The following is a 15,477-nucleotide window of genomic DNA, read 5'->3' on the forward strand; positions in this document are numbered from 1 at the left end:
AATTTCATTAAATGTAAATGCTCTAAATAAACCAGTTAAAAGGAAGAGATTGGCAGAGTGAATTAAAGCATGACCCAAATATACACTGTTTATAAGAAACTCACTTCAAACACAATGATACAGGCAGATTGAAAGTAAAAGGATGCTTGTGCTTGCCATTGGTGGACCTGTAGGCAGACCTGCCCAGTCCAGGCCTGCCCATTGTGGCCCCCATTCCACCCCCTAGGGCTGAGCAGGGAGCTCAGACCACTGTGCAATCCAGAATCACCCCATTGCCTGAGGCAACGGTAAGCTTCTGCCACTAAAGAAGGATCAAGTATAGACCCAGCCACGTTGGCTGCTGCTGGCTCTTACCTATAAGTGCCATCTACTGGATTGTAGGTCAAACTGCACAGCCCAATATAAAACCTTCTGAAAGAAGTGCATAGGGATATAGAAATAAAGCCAAAAGACCCTACCCAGCATTCTCTACAGTTGCACCCCTAGGGAGGGGGGTGGTAAAGGGAAAAGGAAAGAAAACTAATAATACTACTATAGGAAAAGAAAGAAAAAGATAAGAATCCTGGATGAAAATATTCACAAAAATTAGAAGTGTCAACATCTCCAGATGAGAAGGAACCAGCACAAGAATTATGACACCATGAAAAATTTGAATATAGTGATTCCACCAAAGAATCGAACTAGCTTTCCAGCAATGATCTATAACCAAAATGGAAACTCAAAAATGACACATAAAGAATTCAAAGCATGGATTGCAAGGAAGCTGAATGAAATCTAAGACAAGGTTGAAAATCAACACAAAGAAACTTTCAAAGCAATCCACGAAATGAAGAAAGAGACAAACATCTTCCAAAGGGGAAATCAATTAGACCTTCTGGAATTGAAAACTCACTTAAGAAATTTTAAAAATACAATTGAAAGTTTTATCAATAGACCGGACCAAGCAGAAGAAAGAATTGCAGAGCTTGAAGACCAGTCTTTTGAACTAACCCAGTCATACGAAAATAAAGAAAAGAGAATTTTTAAAGATGAACAACATCTTCAAGAACTAAGAGATTATGCAAATAGACCAAACTTATAAACTATTGGCATTCCTGAGAGAGGATAAAAAGTAAATAATCTGGAAAACATATTTGAGGGAATCATTCAAGAAAATTTCTGTATTCTTGCTGGAGAAGTAGACATGCAGATACAAGAAATCCAGAGAACACCTGTGAGAGACTATACAAAACAAATATCACCAAGGCATAGAGTCATGAGACTGTCCAAGGTCAACTCTAAAGAAAAAAATCTTAAAGATAGCTACAGAAAAATGTCAAATCACATACAATGGGAACACTATCAAGCTAACAGTGGACTTTTCGGCAGAAACCTCACAAGCCAGGAGAGATTGGGGAACTATTTTCAGGATTCTTAAAGAAAAGAAAGTGCAACCAAGAATTTCATATCCCACCAAACTCAGCTAAAAGAAATAAAATATTTTCCCAACCAGCAAGTGCTAAGAGAATTCATTACCGCTAAACCAGACTTACAAGAGATCCTTAAAGGAGGTCTAAACATGGAAGCAATAGAATGATACTGGCTACCACAAAAGCACACTGAAGTACACAGCCTACAGATCCTACAGAGCACCCACACAATAGAAACTACAAAGCAACCAGCTAAGAACTTCACAACATGATTAAAACCTCATATATTAATATTCGTGTTGAATGTAAATGGTCTAAACACCCACTCAAAAGACACAGAGTGGAAAGTTGGATTAAAAAACAAGACCCATCTATCTGCTATCTTCAAGAGACCCATCTCACATGTAACAACACCCATAGGATCAAAGTACAGGGTTAGAGAAAAACCTACCATGCAAATGGAAAACAAAAAAGATTAGGGATCACTATTCTTATATCAGATAAAGTAGACCTTAAGCCAACAACAGTAAAAAAGAACAAAGAAGGGCCATTACATAATGATAAAGAGTTCAATTCAACAGGATTCATAAAACAAGTACTTCTAGACAGCCACACAATAATAGTGGGGGACTTCAACACCCTACTATCAGCATTAGACAGATCATAGAGGCAGAAAACTAACCAAGAAATTCTGGGCTTAAATACAACACCTGACCAATTGGATCTAATAGACATCTACAGAATACACCTATCAACCCACAATATACATTCTTTTCATCTTGCACCAAACATACTGCAAGATCAACTATATTCTTGGCCATAAAGCAAGTCTCAATAAATTCAAAAAAATCAAAATTATACCAACCATACACACAGACCACAGTAGAATAAAAATAGAAGTCAATACTAAGAAGACCTCTCAAAGCCACACAACTGCATGGAAATCAAACAACTCTATCCTGAATGACTCTTGGGTAAACAATGAAATTAAGGCAAACACCAAAAAAGTCTTTGAAATAAATAAAAGCAGAGACGCAACATACTAAAATCTCTGGGATGTAGCAAAAGCAGTGTTAAGACAAATATTTGCAGTGCTAAACGTCTACCTCAAAAAGTTAGAAAGATCTCAAATTAACAATTTAACATGACACCTAGAGGAACTATAAAAACAAGAACAAACTAACCCCAATGCTAGAAGAAGAAAAGAAATAACTAGAATCAGAGAAGAACAGGATGAAATTGAGACTGAAATATCCATACAAAGAGTCAACTAAACCAAAAGTTGGTTGTTTGAAAGGATAAACAAGACTGATAGACCACTAGCTAGATTAACAAAGAAAAAAAGAGAGAAGATCCAAATAGGCACAATCAGAAATGACAAAGGGGACATTACACAACCAATCCCACAGAAATACAAAAGATCCTCAGAGACTATTATGAATACCTCTATGCACACAAGCTAGAAAATCTAGAAAAAAAAATAGATAAATTCCTGGAAACACAAAATCTCTTAAGATCGAATCAGGGAGAAATTGAAACCCTGAACAGACCAATATTAAGTTCCAAAATTGAATCCATAATTTTAAAACCGATCAAACAAAAAAGCCCCAGACCAGATGGATTCACAGCTGAATTCTACCAGATGTGCAAAGGAGAGCTAGTACCAATTCTACTGAAAGTGTTTCCAAAAATCTAGGAGGAGGGACTTCTCCCTAACTCATTCTACAAAGTTAGTATCACTCTGATACCAAAACCTAATAAAGACACAACAACAACAAAAAAAGAAAACTGCAGGCCAATATCCCCGATGAACATACGTGCAAAAATTCTCAACAAAATACTAGCAAACTGAACCAACAGCACATTGAAAAGTTAACTCATCATGATTAATTAGGCTTTATTCCTGGGAGGCAAGATTGGTTCAACACACACAAATCAATAAATCTGATTCACCACATAAACAGAATTAGAAACAAAAACCGTATGATCATCTCCATAGACACAGAAAAAGCTTTCAATAAAATCCAACATCCCTTCATGATAAAAACCCGCAAGAAACTAGGTATCAAAGGAACACCCTTCAAAATAACAAGAGCTGTCTATGATAAACCCACAGCTAACAACACACTGAATAGCCAAAAAACTAGAACCATTCCCCTTGAGAACTGGAACAAGATAAGGATGCTCACTCTCACCACTCCTATTCAGCATAGTACTGGAAGTGGTAGCCAAAGCTGTCAGGCAAGAGAAAAAAATAAAAGACATACAAATAGGAAAAAAAGAAGTCAAATTATCTCTCTTTGCAGATGATATGTTTCTATACCTAGAAAACCCTAAATACTCCACCAAAAGGCTCCTAGAATTGATAAACAATTTCAGTAAGGTTGTAGAATACAAAGTCAATGTATAAAAATCAGTAGCATTTTTATACACCAATAACATTCAAGCTGAGAACCAAATCAAGAACATGATCTCATTTACAACAGCCACAAAGAAAATAAAATACCTAGGAATACACCTAACTAGAAGGTGAAAGATCTCTACAAGAAGAACTACAAAACACTGCTGAAAGGAATCATAGATGACACAAACAAATGGAAAAACATTCCCTACCCATGGACTGGAAGAATCAATATCATTAATCTGGCCATACTGCCCAAAGTAATCTACAGATTCAATGCTATTCCTATCAAACTACCAATGTCATTTTTCAAATAACTAGAAAAAACTACTGTAAGATTCATATGGAACAAAAAAAAAATCCAAATAGCCAAAGCAATATTAAGCAAGAAGAACAGAGCCAGAGGCATCACATTATCCGACTTCAAACTATACCATAATACTACAGTAGCCAAAATAACTTGGCACTGGTACAAAAACAGACACATAGACTAATGGTACAGAATACAGAACCCAGAAATAAAGCCACACACCTACAGCCATCTGATCTTCAACAAAGTCAACAAAAATAAGCAATGGGGAAAGGGCTCTCTAAACAATAAATGGTGCTGGGTTCGCTGTCTAGTCATACACAGAAGAATGAAACTGAATTCCTACCTTTCACCATATACAAAAATTAGTTCACGTGGATTAAAGATTTAAATGTAAGACCTCAAACTGTTAAGAATCCTAAAAGAAAACCTAGGAAAAAACATTCCAGACATTAGCCTTAGGAAAGAACTTGTAATTCAGTCCTCAAAAGCAATTTCAACAAAAACAAAAATTGACAAGTGGGACATAATTAAAGGGCTTCTGCACAGCAAAAGAAACTATCAACAGAGTAAACAGACAACCTACGGAATGGGAGAAAATATTCAAAAACCACACATCTGACAAAGGTCTAATATCCAGAATCTACAAGGAACTTAAACAAATGAACAAGCAAAAAACAACCCCATTAAAAAATGGGCAAAAGACATGAAAAGACGCTCCTCAAAAGAAGACAGACATGCAGCCAACAAACGCAAAAAAATGCTCCATATCACTAATCATCAGAGAAATGCAAATCAAAACCACAATGAGATACCATCTCACACCAGTCAAAATGGCTATTACTAAACAGTCAAAAAACAACAGATGCTGTGATGCTGTGGAGAAAAAGGAATAATTATACACTGTTGGTGGGAAGGTTAATTAGTTCAGCCACTATAGAAAGCAATTTGAAGAGTTCTTGAAAAACTTAAAACAGCACTACAATTTGGCCCAGCAATCCCACTACTGGGTATATATCCAAATGAAAACAATTCATTCTACCAAAAAGACACATGCACTGGACACAGTGGCCCACGCCTGTAATCCCAGCACTTTGGGAGGCCGAGGTTGGAGGATGACCTGAGGTTGGCAGTTTGAGACCAGCCTGACCAACATGGAGAAACCTTGTCTCTACTAAAAATACAAAATTAGCCAGGTGTGGTAGCGCATGCTTGTAATCCCAGCTACTCAGGAGGCTGAGGCAGAAGAATTGCTTGAACCCAGGAGGCAGAGGTTGCACATCATTGCACTCCAGCCTGGGCAACAAGAGCGAAACTCTGTCTCAAAAAAAAAAAGACATGCACACACACATTCATCACAGCACTATTGACAATAGCAAAGACATGGAATCAACCTAGGTGCCTATCAACAGTGGATTAGATAAAGAAAATGTGGTACATACACACTATGGAATACTATGCAGTCATAAGAAATGGAAATGGACAGAGAAAAAGAAGGTGGGGGACGGGATCAGAGGCAGCTTCACAGAGAGGCACACTTGAGTCAAAACTTGACTCACGTTTGAAAGATGAATGTGAGTTTCCAGGCATATGGGACCTAGGGGTGCATGTAGGGGTTGTGGGTCCTCGCTGGGAAAATAGCATGTAAGGCATAACAGGAATAACTGTGATTCACTGAGGACGTACTGCGTTAGGCACTGGAACAAGAGCTTTACAAACATTATCTCATGTACTCTTCACTGGGTGCCTATGAGGAAGGTACTATCATCCACATTTCATAAGTGAGGGAGCAAGGCCTACGGACTTCCACTAACTGCCTGAGGCCACACAGACAGGAAGAGATGGGGTAGGCCTGATTCTCTGTCTTTTGGATTCCAGAGCCTACAACCACTTCAGTATCTTTGGGCAACGATAAGCAACTTGCTGTTGCCAGAAAAGTGAGGGTCAGAGACCCTTAAAAGTGAGGGGAGGTGACCAGCCTCTGACAGTACACGTAGCAGAGGAGCTTGGCTGCCTCCCGTAGGCTGTGGTGGAGCACAGCGGCCTGAGTAGCATGGGGAGAAGCCTAACCTACCTTTCCATTGCTCACTCTGGCAGCCTGTGAGTGCGCAGCCCCGGACAGGAGCCCATCCCAGGGACTGGCTGCACAGCTGTTCTGCAAAAGTAAAGAAACCACGTCTCCTCAGTCCTTACACCTTACTTCTTGTAAATGTCCAGTTCTTGTTAGGTTTTCTAACATATCGCCCCTGGACTCCTGTTCTAACCTGATGTCTTATAAATGTTCAGGGCACCTTGGAAAACCCAGGGTTTCTCTGAGGACCCAAGTCATCCACCTGCTGAGTGAGCCCTGCTCAGATGCATTCTGGAGGGAAAAATCACATAAATTCCCTTCCAGTCTATAACTCTTCTTAAAGTCTTCCTTAATGCAATCCTCGGGGACACACACTTGACACGGCTGTACTTCTCTAAAGGAAGGGAGAATCGCTGTGGCCTAGCCCAGGCCATTTGCCACACTTGCATGGAATGTTTTTCCTATGGAAGCTTATTTTGGAATATAATCACAGAGGAAACTGAGATAAACAGGCTTTTCCTTTTCTGGACAATTCTTTGAGATAAAATCTACTGCAGAAGGCAATACACTTAACTTCTGCCCAGAAACTGATGTCACGTGGTTAACGTGTAGTGGCCACATCAACTGAAGCCGACAGTGACACCGAGTCAGCATCCTGGGTGCAGCTGCCACCCTGTCACTCTCATCACATTCCACCATTCCCAGGCCGCAGAGGCAAGAGGATACTCTCAAAACTTAAAGATAGCTTTAGTTTTAGGAAAATAGGATGGAAAAATATCTTATGCCTCAGAATAATAGGTGGAATTCAATTGCTCTTCAAGGCAGCACAAGCATAATGTCCAAATAGGCTTACAAAGGCTTTCCCTAGATTGTGGGTGATTGATCTGTGGCAGGCTATTAAGGGAAGTTCAGGATGGCCAGGCTATTTTGAGGCTGATATCTTGGAGAACCCTCTCTCTCTCCTGCAAACCACTCCCTTGGCATCACTCTCAGAGACAAGCTGCTGGCCTGTGCAGCCCACACCCTGACTCAGGGTGGCATTTTTCTCAAGCCCTCTCCTTTTAAGGCCATCAGGGATCTGAGCCCCCATGGGTAGGGAACAGGCCAGGCAGCTGGAGCGTGCAAGAGTCATCACTACGAATAGCTTGACTCTGAAGTTTCTAAAAGGGAACCTGGACCACCTGAGCCTCCCCAGAAGACGCCTCAGTCACATTTACCCTGCTGCTGCCATTAGTATCAGGCAGAGCCATCTGTACACGCGGGAACATGAAGGGCACTTTGCAAGACTTCAGCTGGTGGGTTAAATGTGGCTCACAGCTGTCGCTGAGGCACACTCCCCAAAATAGTCTCAACACAGCAGTAGGAAAGATGACACAGAGGTGACTGAGACTAATAGCAACACAGTATTACTATTATCCCTTGAATAAAGTATGTAAATCAAGCTGTTAACCATCAGGAGCATAGAAAAGAGAGTGTTAAGTATAGGGGCTTAGCTGTAAAAAGAATCAGAAGAAAAAGAAAAAAAAAACCCCTCAGTTAAAGGGTTAGATAGTCTAGAAAATTTGTTAGGTATTTATATTATTAACACAGAGCAGGGTAACACGATAGAATAGAAACCTTTTACAAACAGGCAACAACAACAACAAAATAGACAACAATCCTAGAAGAAAAATGCCTTGAAGGAAAAGCTGGAATACTGTGAGAGGCTTACCAGTGGCCTGTCTGCATGTAACTAACTCCTCATCCCGACTTGGTCACGCAAAGGACAGGTGACCATACCTCCAGGAAGGTGGAAAGGGGCCCTACATGAATGAGAGGCTCAAGTCCTGCCCAAGTGGAATCTGTGATTCTGTGATCTAAAGAAAGTTTGTGGCTATTTTTAGAAACTAAAGTTTATCTCATATTGACACAAACTCAAAAATCAATGATACTTTGAGATATGTCATATCACAAAAAAGATTTCTCCTCTAGTACATTATCATTTAACCAATACAAACAGGTCTGGGCCAGGTGCTGTGGTTCATGCCTATAAACCCAGCACTTTGAGAGGCTGAGGGGGGTGGATCCCTAGAGCCCAGGAGTTTCAGGCCAGCCTAGGCAACATGGCGAAACTCTGTCTCTACCAAAAGTACAAAAATTAGCCAGGTATAGTGGCACACACCTGTAGTTCCAGCTACTAAGGAGGCTAAGGTGAGAGGACCACTGAGCCCAGGGATATAGAGACTACGGTGAGACATGATCATACCACTGCACTCCAGCCTGGGCAACAGAGGGAGGCCTTCTCTCAAAAAGAAAAGAAAAGAAGAAGAAACAGGTCTAATCTGCTCATCTAAAGCAATGATAACATTTATATGAACATAAGTTGCTTTATTGATGAAAAATGAACATAATCTAATCAAGCCTCTAAATTTAACTACCAATTTATAGGAAAAGACAGGACGGAACCTACAGGAATGCAATCATTTATATCTAGAATGTGAAGGATTCTGCATGACAAACGACTTGGATTCTTCAACATGTAAATTTCAAGGAAAGAGAGAGAGAGAGAGATAAAAAGGCTTGTTTCCAGATTTGAATGACATGTTAATAGACATTTATGAGACAATCAAGGAAATTTGAACATGGACTGGATATTGAATGTTGAGGGATTATAGTTAATTTTTAAAGGTACAATTGTGATACTGTGATTATATTTTTAAATGCGATCATTATCTTTCAGGAGCACTAAAATATTTACTAATAAAATTATAGGATTTACTTCAAAATAAACAAGGATAATAAGATTACCATGAATAGTGGTGGGTGAAATATACAAGGGGCTTATTTGACATTTCCATAATAAAAAACACGAATGAATGAACAAAGCATTATAGAAATTCAAGTAAAAAATAGCTCGTGCTTAGTAATAAATCAAAGCATGCTGGAAACTTTAAATAATAAACAAAGATAAGATCTTGCCCCCTAGAAAACAGCTCTGATTCAGGACAGACTTGCTCACATCAGATGGAAGAGTCAGAATGAGATGTGCTGAGTAGAAGCTAGAATGGTCGCTAGCAGAGGGTGGGAAGGTGGTATGTGTAGGGGAGAGGGGAAAGAGAGGTTGATTAATGGGTACAAACAGACAGTTAGATGGAAGGAGCGAGATCTGTTGTTCGACAGTAGAGTAGGGTGACTACAGTTAACAACGTTTTCATATTTCAAAATAGCTAGAAGACATGACTTGGAATGTTCCCAACACATAGAAAGGTGGCGAACTCAAGGTGCTGAACACCCCAAATACCCTGACTTGATCATTATGCAATAACAAAATATCACATGTACCCTGTAAATATGTACAAATATTACATATCAATTTAAAAAATTTCACACAAGAATGAGATGTACTGATGCATGTGGAGGGCCTAGCTCCAGACTGGGTGTAAACTTCAAGCCACTGAAGATCTTATTTCCAAGGTTTTTCTACTTTGAAGTTCCAAACATTTTTCTAGCAGATTTATAAGGGACACGGGACAACATAAACTTGTTAAAGTGACAAGAGAAAGTAAATATGCCCTCAAACTTATACCAAATCTTCTGACAAGTCTTGACTGATAATTGTTTCCTTCAAATTTGTGAAAAACGTGAGAGAAAACGTGTTTGTATCTCATTTTTAAGTGTGGACACTTGGCATTGCTCACGGCTTCCAATGGAATAAAATGGGGCTTAGTCGTTTTCCATTAGCTTTTTCCTTTGTGTGTGTGTGTGTGTGTGTGTGTGTGTGTGTGTTGTGTGTACATATTGGCTCTAAGCATTTATTAGCCCAATATTTTTTAGTGAAACTCTCCACTTCTCAATATCTTTTGCCGTATTAGATTTTTGTAACGTGTGCTAAAGGTTAAAACACCTTTTCCCCTTCATGAAGCCTGAGAGAAGTTGGTTTTCTGGGTTTTCTCAAGACAACCCAGAGGTTTTGTATACATCTGTCTAAAAAGTCTCAGATTTTTCTTGCTAATTGTGCAATTTCATAATCAAGCAGACAAATCAGAATATTATTTTGGTGAGGCCATCATCTAAACTAACAGTCTTTACGTACAGAAGCAGCACTGAGGGAAGTTTCAGGAGGAAACCACAAATTTCCTGGAAATGCTTCATGCTTCATGACATTTAAGGCTTTCAGAGCCTTGAACTTCAGGAGCAAGGTAGCTGGTAGGTCTTCTGGAGGTCTTGCCTAACCTGAGAAGGTCCCAGAGAATTTGTGCATAGAACCTCCCAGGAAGCAGTAAGACAGGCTGGTGCAGTCCCACAGGATGAGAGAGGTAAGAGCTTACCAATGTCTCCAGTTTTGTAAATGAATGTTCTTAGCATTTTCGGTGAGGAGAAAAAAATATCAAACCCATCACAGACAGATCAGCAGTCTCTTGACCTTCTAGGTCACTCAAGGGGTTCTCCACAATCAATTCTAAAATGCAAGTGAAAAATGTCAATATAAGGCTAGACGCAGGGGCTCGTGCCTGTAATTCCAACACTTTGGAAGGCCAAGGCAGACCTAGAACTTTGTAAATATCTGAGATTTTGCTCCATGACTTTGTGGATACTTTCTACTAATACCACCTACACAAAATCTTCAACCAAGAATCTTAATTGCATTTATCAACTTGTGTCCTTAGATCATCATAACATCTAGATTCATTTGAAAGAAATTTATTGAAGTAAAAGAAATAAGAAGAACTTGATAGCACAAAACAAAGAAAACCCAGAAAGAGAGAGAGAGAAGTAGAAAAACTAAACACTGAAACCCAGAAAGAGAGAGAGAGAGTAGAAAAACTAAACACTGAGTCTTAATCTGTTCTGCCACTAGTCAGCAGCCTGCACAGAGCACTTTATTATATTCTCTGTCCATTAGTTTCCTTGTTTATGAAAGTATATAGCTCCAAAAAAATTCCGTGTTCTGATTTTTGTCTCTCCAAACCACAACCAGTCCCCTGCTCCCTTCTCTCCTCCTCCTCCTCCTTCTTCTTCTTCTTTCTCTCTCTCTCTCTCCCTGTCTCTCTCTCTCTCTCTCCCCCCCTTTCCCTCTCCCGCACCCACCCACCTCCCAACCCCTGCATACACCTAGGACACCTCCAGCATAGGTTACTACCAATTTTGCTGGGTTTATCTCCTTCTGTCCTTTCCGCTTTGATCTGAGGAATAGCTGAGATTTAGGACAGCAACAAGGTGTACCTCCTTCCAGGTTATAAAACAGGATTAATGATTAGGCTCAAGGCCCGTTCCTAGTCACTCAGTAAAGTCTGTGCACTGGAAAACTGTGGTAGCAGTTTTCTGAGCATTAGAAAACTGCGGTTCTCACAGAGGCTGGATGAGTCAACACTGCCATCTGGCGGCCTCTTGGAGGGTGATGTGGAGCCTGGCTTTCATTGAAGAATGAAGGTCCCTTGATTTCCTGACCCTCAGCCAACTCTCCAGCAGCTTCTCACTGCAGAAGAGGTCAGACCATTGGTCAGCTTGAGGACAAAGTGGGAGGATCACACTTTCGATCACGTATACTTTCTAACAATCAGCCCTGTGGACATCTGCTCACGCCCCATGCTGTTTTTAAAGTATTTTCCCATTATAGAAATATTTTTCAAAGATGATTCACAAGCTCCAGGAGCCATTCAGACAAGGGAGAGCAACTTGGCAGCTAAACTCATTCAAGAGTGGAGCCGATGCATGTGAAGCTCTGTCTGGCGGAGGCACAAGACACCGAGCCTGGCTGGGAGGGTGCTCATGACAAGAGTGGGGCCACAGGCCTCTCCTTTCATTGGACATAGTGGCCATACAAAGTGGCTGCCTTGAAATGCACCCACATACACTATCGGTCCCCCCGGTCTAGGGAGAAAACTAGCACAGTATGTCAACAGATAAATCAGCGCGATCCTGTGGGTGAAGCAGTGCACCCATACTCTTCATTCTGCTGAGCGGAACTCAAGGTGAGACACTTGTATTCCTAATTCCACTTGCCTCCAGGCTCCTCCAACATTCCAAATTGCCCATGGACAGAGCTCCTCCTCCGCAGAAGTGACAACTTGAAATAAAAGATCTGAAGCTCCTTCCCACGGTTAGACCCAGGCCTGCTGCTGGGAACTCCAGAGGAGGGATGGAAAGAAGTTTGCACTGCTCACAGATTTAATGTTTCTCTCACAACCAGAAGTAGGCAGCAGGATGGATTTTCAATCAACACTAACAAACGGGTCACTCCTGGGTGCTTTAAACAAGTTCCATGTCTCTTTATAGGTTTTAGGTGCCTCCTATGTGTTCAAACTTTGTATAATGGATATATAAGAAAAGTAAATGGGAGGGGCAATATTTAAGAAATAACAGCAAACAATTGCATTCATATTTAATGTAAACTACAAGTATCAAGTTAATAGACGCTCAGAAGAAATTCATAAAATCTAGAAAAGTTGGGAAAATCTCAATAGAGAAAATAAAACTTGATCTGGACTTTAAGAGTATGATTTATAAAGTTCAAGGGGACAGTACACAAAATCAGACAATGTTAGCTAAATCACTGAAGAATGAGAATATCACACCCATTCTTAACAAAGCAGCCCAGCTAGTTGAAGAAGTATGTTGAAGAGGTAGGGAGTTGGGTGGGGAGGCGAGGATGGCGTGGAGGGATCTGAAAACTATCAACCTTAAATAATGAGATTTAGAAAATATGATTAAGTAGAGGGTTAATTCGAGTGCAGAGCTTGAGAATGGCCACCTGGAAACACTGACTCTAAACCAGCAAGGTTAATGTTTCAAAGTGGAGAAGTTAAGGTTTCACTTAGAAATTTTAGCAGGATCACATTTTCCATACAAGACCGGTGCATTCGCCACAGCAATTTGATTGGTTATAGATTGCTGCTCATTCCAAGATTACTTTATTACTCTGTGCGGAGGAGTAGTGATTTGAGGGGTCTTATGTCTGGTGCTTTTTTGTCTTGTTTACAGGGGAAAAGGCAGAAGTTGCGCCTGCATGCCGCATGACTCAGGCTCTGCATAGCCACATGTCTTTCAAGGCTCAGAATAATTTGAAGTTCCAACAGCTTTAAGTTTGAATTAATTTCACAAAGCGGAGAAAGACTTGGACTTCGTGCAGTAATGAAGACCACCGATGGGTACTGAACAGCTCTGGTGGGTTTGCACTCAGAGAAGGGAGCCTAAGATGCAGAAGGTGCAGTGAGGCAGCAGCCATCTGCTCTTGTGCTGCTGAGCAGAGCATGATGGGCTGTCACCGCTCACGCGTGTTCTTTACCTGCTGACTCACCTGGTGGCATGGGCTGCATATGGGGTCCCAGCTCCTTAAGCTCCTGTCAGGCCCTTCTGCAACTTCTCCCAAGCTCTTGGGCCAGGTGCATGTCTAGCCATGAAAAAGGAGGCCAGTACCTGATCACTAAGTGAAAGTTCTAAGGTAGTGGGACTGCCACAGGTGTCCCCCATGGTCCCAGGTCACAATCCAGTCTGTTGACCCTCCTCCTTTTGCACCATCGCCCCTTTGACAGCCTGTGCTATGGGTTTTAGGCTCCTAGCACCAAACAGAAACAGGCTTATATAGATCATCTAATCAGCTCCTCTTATGTGAGGCCAAACTCTGTAATAAATCTTTTTATGTCTCCTAGGGCTTCTCTGATTGAACCTGTCTGATGAGGAGTTAAAGAAGTTCTCAAATTGTGTATGCATAAGAATCACCTGGGATTTCTAGCTCAGAGACTGGGACAATAGGTCTGTTGAACCTAGCAGTTCATTTTGAACAAGTGCTCTATGTAATTCTGATACAGGGAATCTTCCAGTTAGTTTGAAATTCACAAATACAAGGAATGAGAGACCTAGAATCAGAAAGCATGTTAATACACTTTTGGGCCATTAAGTGCTCACCCAGGTAACAGGTACAGAAAGGCAGAAAAAGGAAACCTATTAGGGTAATAATTATGCTTTTTTTTTTTTTTTTTAGACAGGGTCTTGCTCTATCACCCAGGCTGGAGTGCAGTGGCACAACCACAGCTCACTGCAGCCTTGACCTCCTGGGCTCAAGTGATTCTTCCAGTTCAGCCTCTTGAGTAGCTACGACTACAGGCATGTGCCACCATCCCTGGCTAATTTTTTGTAGAGAGGGGGTTTGGCCGTGCTGCACAGGCTGGTCTCAAATTCCTGGGCTCATGTGATTTCCCCACCTCAGACTCCTAAAGTATTAGGATTACAGGCGTAAGCCACTGTGCTTGGCCAAGACATTTTGGTAAGAAATATTATTTTCCTACAAATTGTCTACATTCCCCTTGGGTAGGCTTGCAAAGTCACTGTGAGTAGAGCAGGAGCTATGGCTGCATGGGAAATATGGAGACACAAGAGTGGTACCTGGCAGTCACGGGCTCAGTTTGTTTCTAACCTCCCAAGTCAGCACAGCCCCACTGAGCAGACTGCCGGAAAGTCTTTATGCCATCTGTCGGATCATTAAGACAAATCCAAACATCTACATGCATTCTGTGTGTATAAATGGAGTCATGGCCAACCTCTCAAGCAGTTTTCCATCAATCACTTGTAATATTACCAGATACTTCCAATCCCCTTGCAGGCAGTAATGAAGAGAAAGTCTCTACATAACAGCAGCTTCTCACTGGAATCTTCAAGGCTAACTCTTCTTAAGAATGAATCATACTTCTAATGTTTATCAAAGGTTTTCTTTTCACACAAGGAATGTGCCTGAATGATCTATAAAACTACCCAAATAACTAGTAGCCAGGTTAGCTCTAGGAGCCATATGCCAAGCACATTCTGGACTAAGTCGTGTTGACTCCAAAACTGAGACCATGTTCAAAGTCTACAGCAATACTGGATTAAAACAATGTTAGCTGAAGGTTGTAAAAAAACATCATGGAACACTAATTATGTGCCATCAATCATTACTCAATTTGTAGAACTTCCCTATACACCTTGGGAGGTGAGAACCTTATAGAAAATCCTAGATACACAACTTTATATAAACAGAAAATTCCAAAATGGGAAAATCCTTTAGAATAAGAATATACCTAGTGTATATAAAGAAGAAAAAAATGTAGATTTGAAATTGGGATAGTCTACAGTTTTTAGTTGGGACATTGGGATAGTTAATTTTAGGTGTCAACTTGACTGGATTAAAGGATATCAAGACAGCAGGTAAAGCATTACTTCTGGGTTTGTCTGTGAGGATGTTTCCGGAGACTGGCCTAGGAGTTTGTGGACTGAGTGTAGATCAGCCTGTGTGAGCAGGCACCATCCAACTGAATGGAGCCCAGATAGAACC

The sequence above is a fragment of the Gorilla gorilla genome, chromosome 5 (genome assembly GCF_029281585.2).
Source record: "Gorilla gorilla gorilla isolate KB3781 chromosome 5, NHGRI_mGorGor1-v2.1_pri, whole genome shotgun sequence".
Taxonomy (NCBI): Eukaryota; Metazoa; Chordata; class Mammalia; order Primates; family Hominidae; genus Gorilla; species Gorilla gorilla.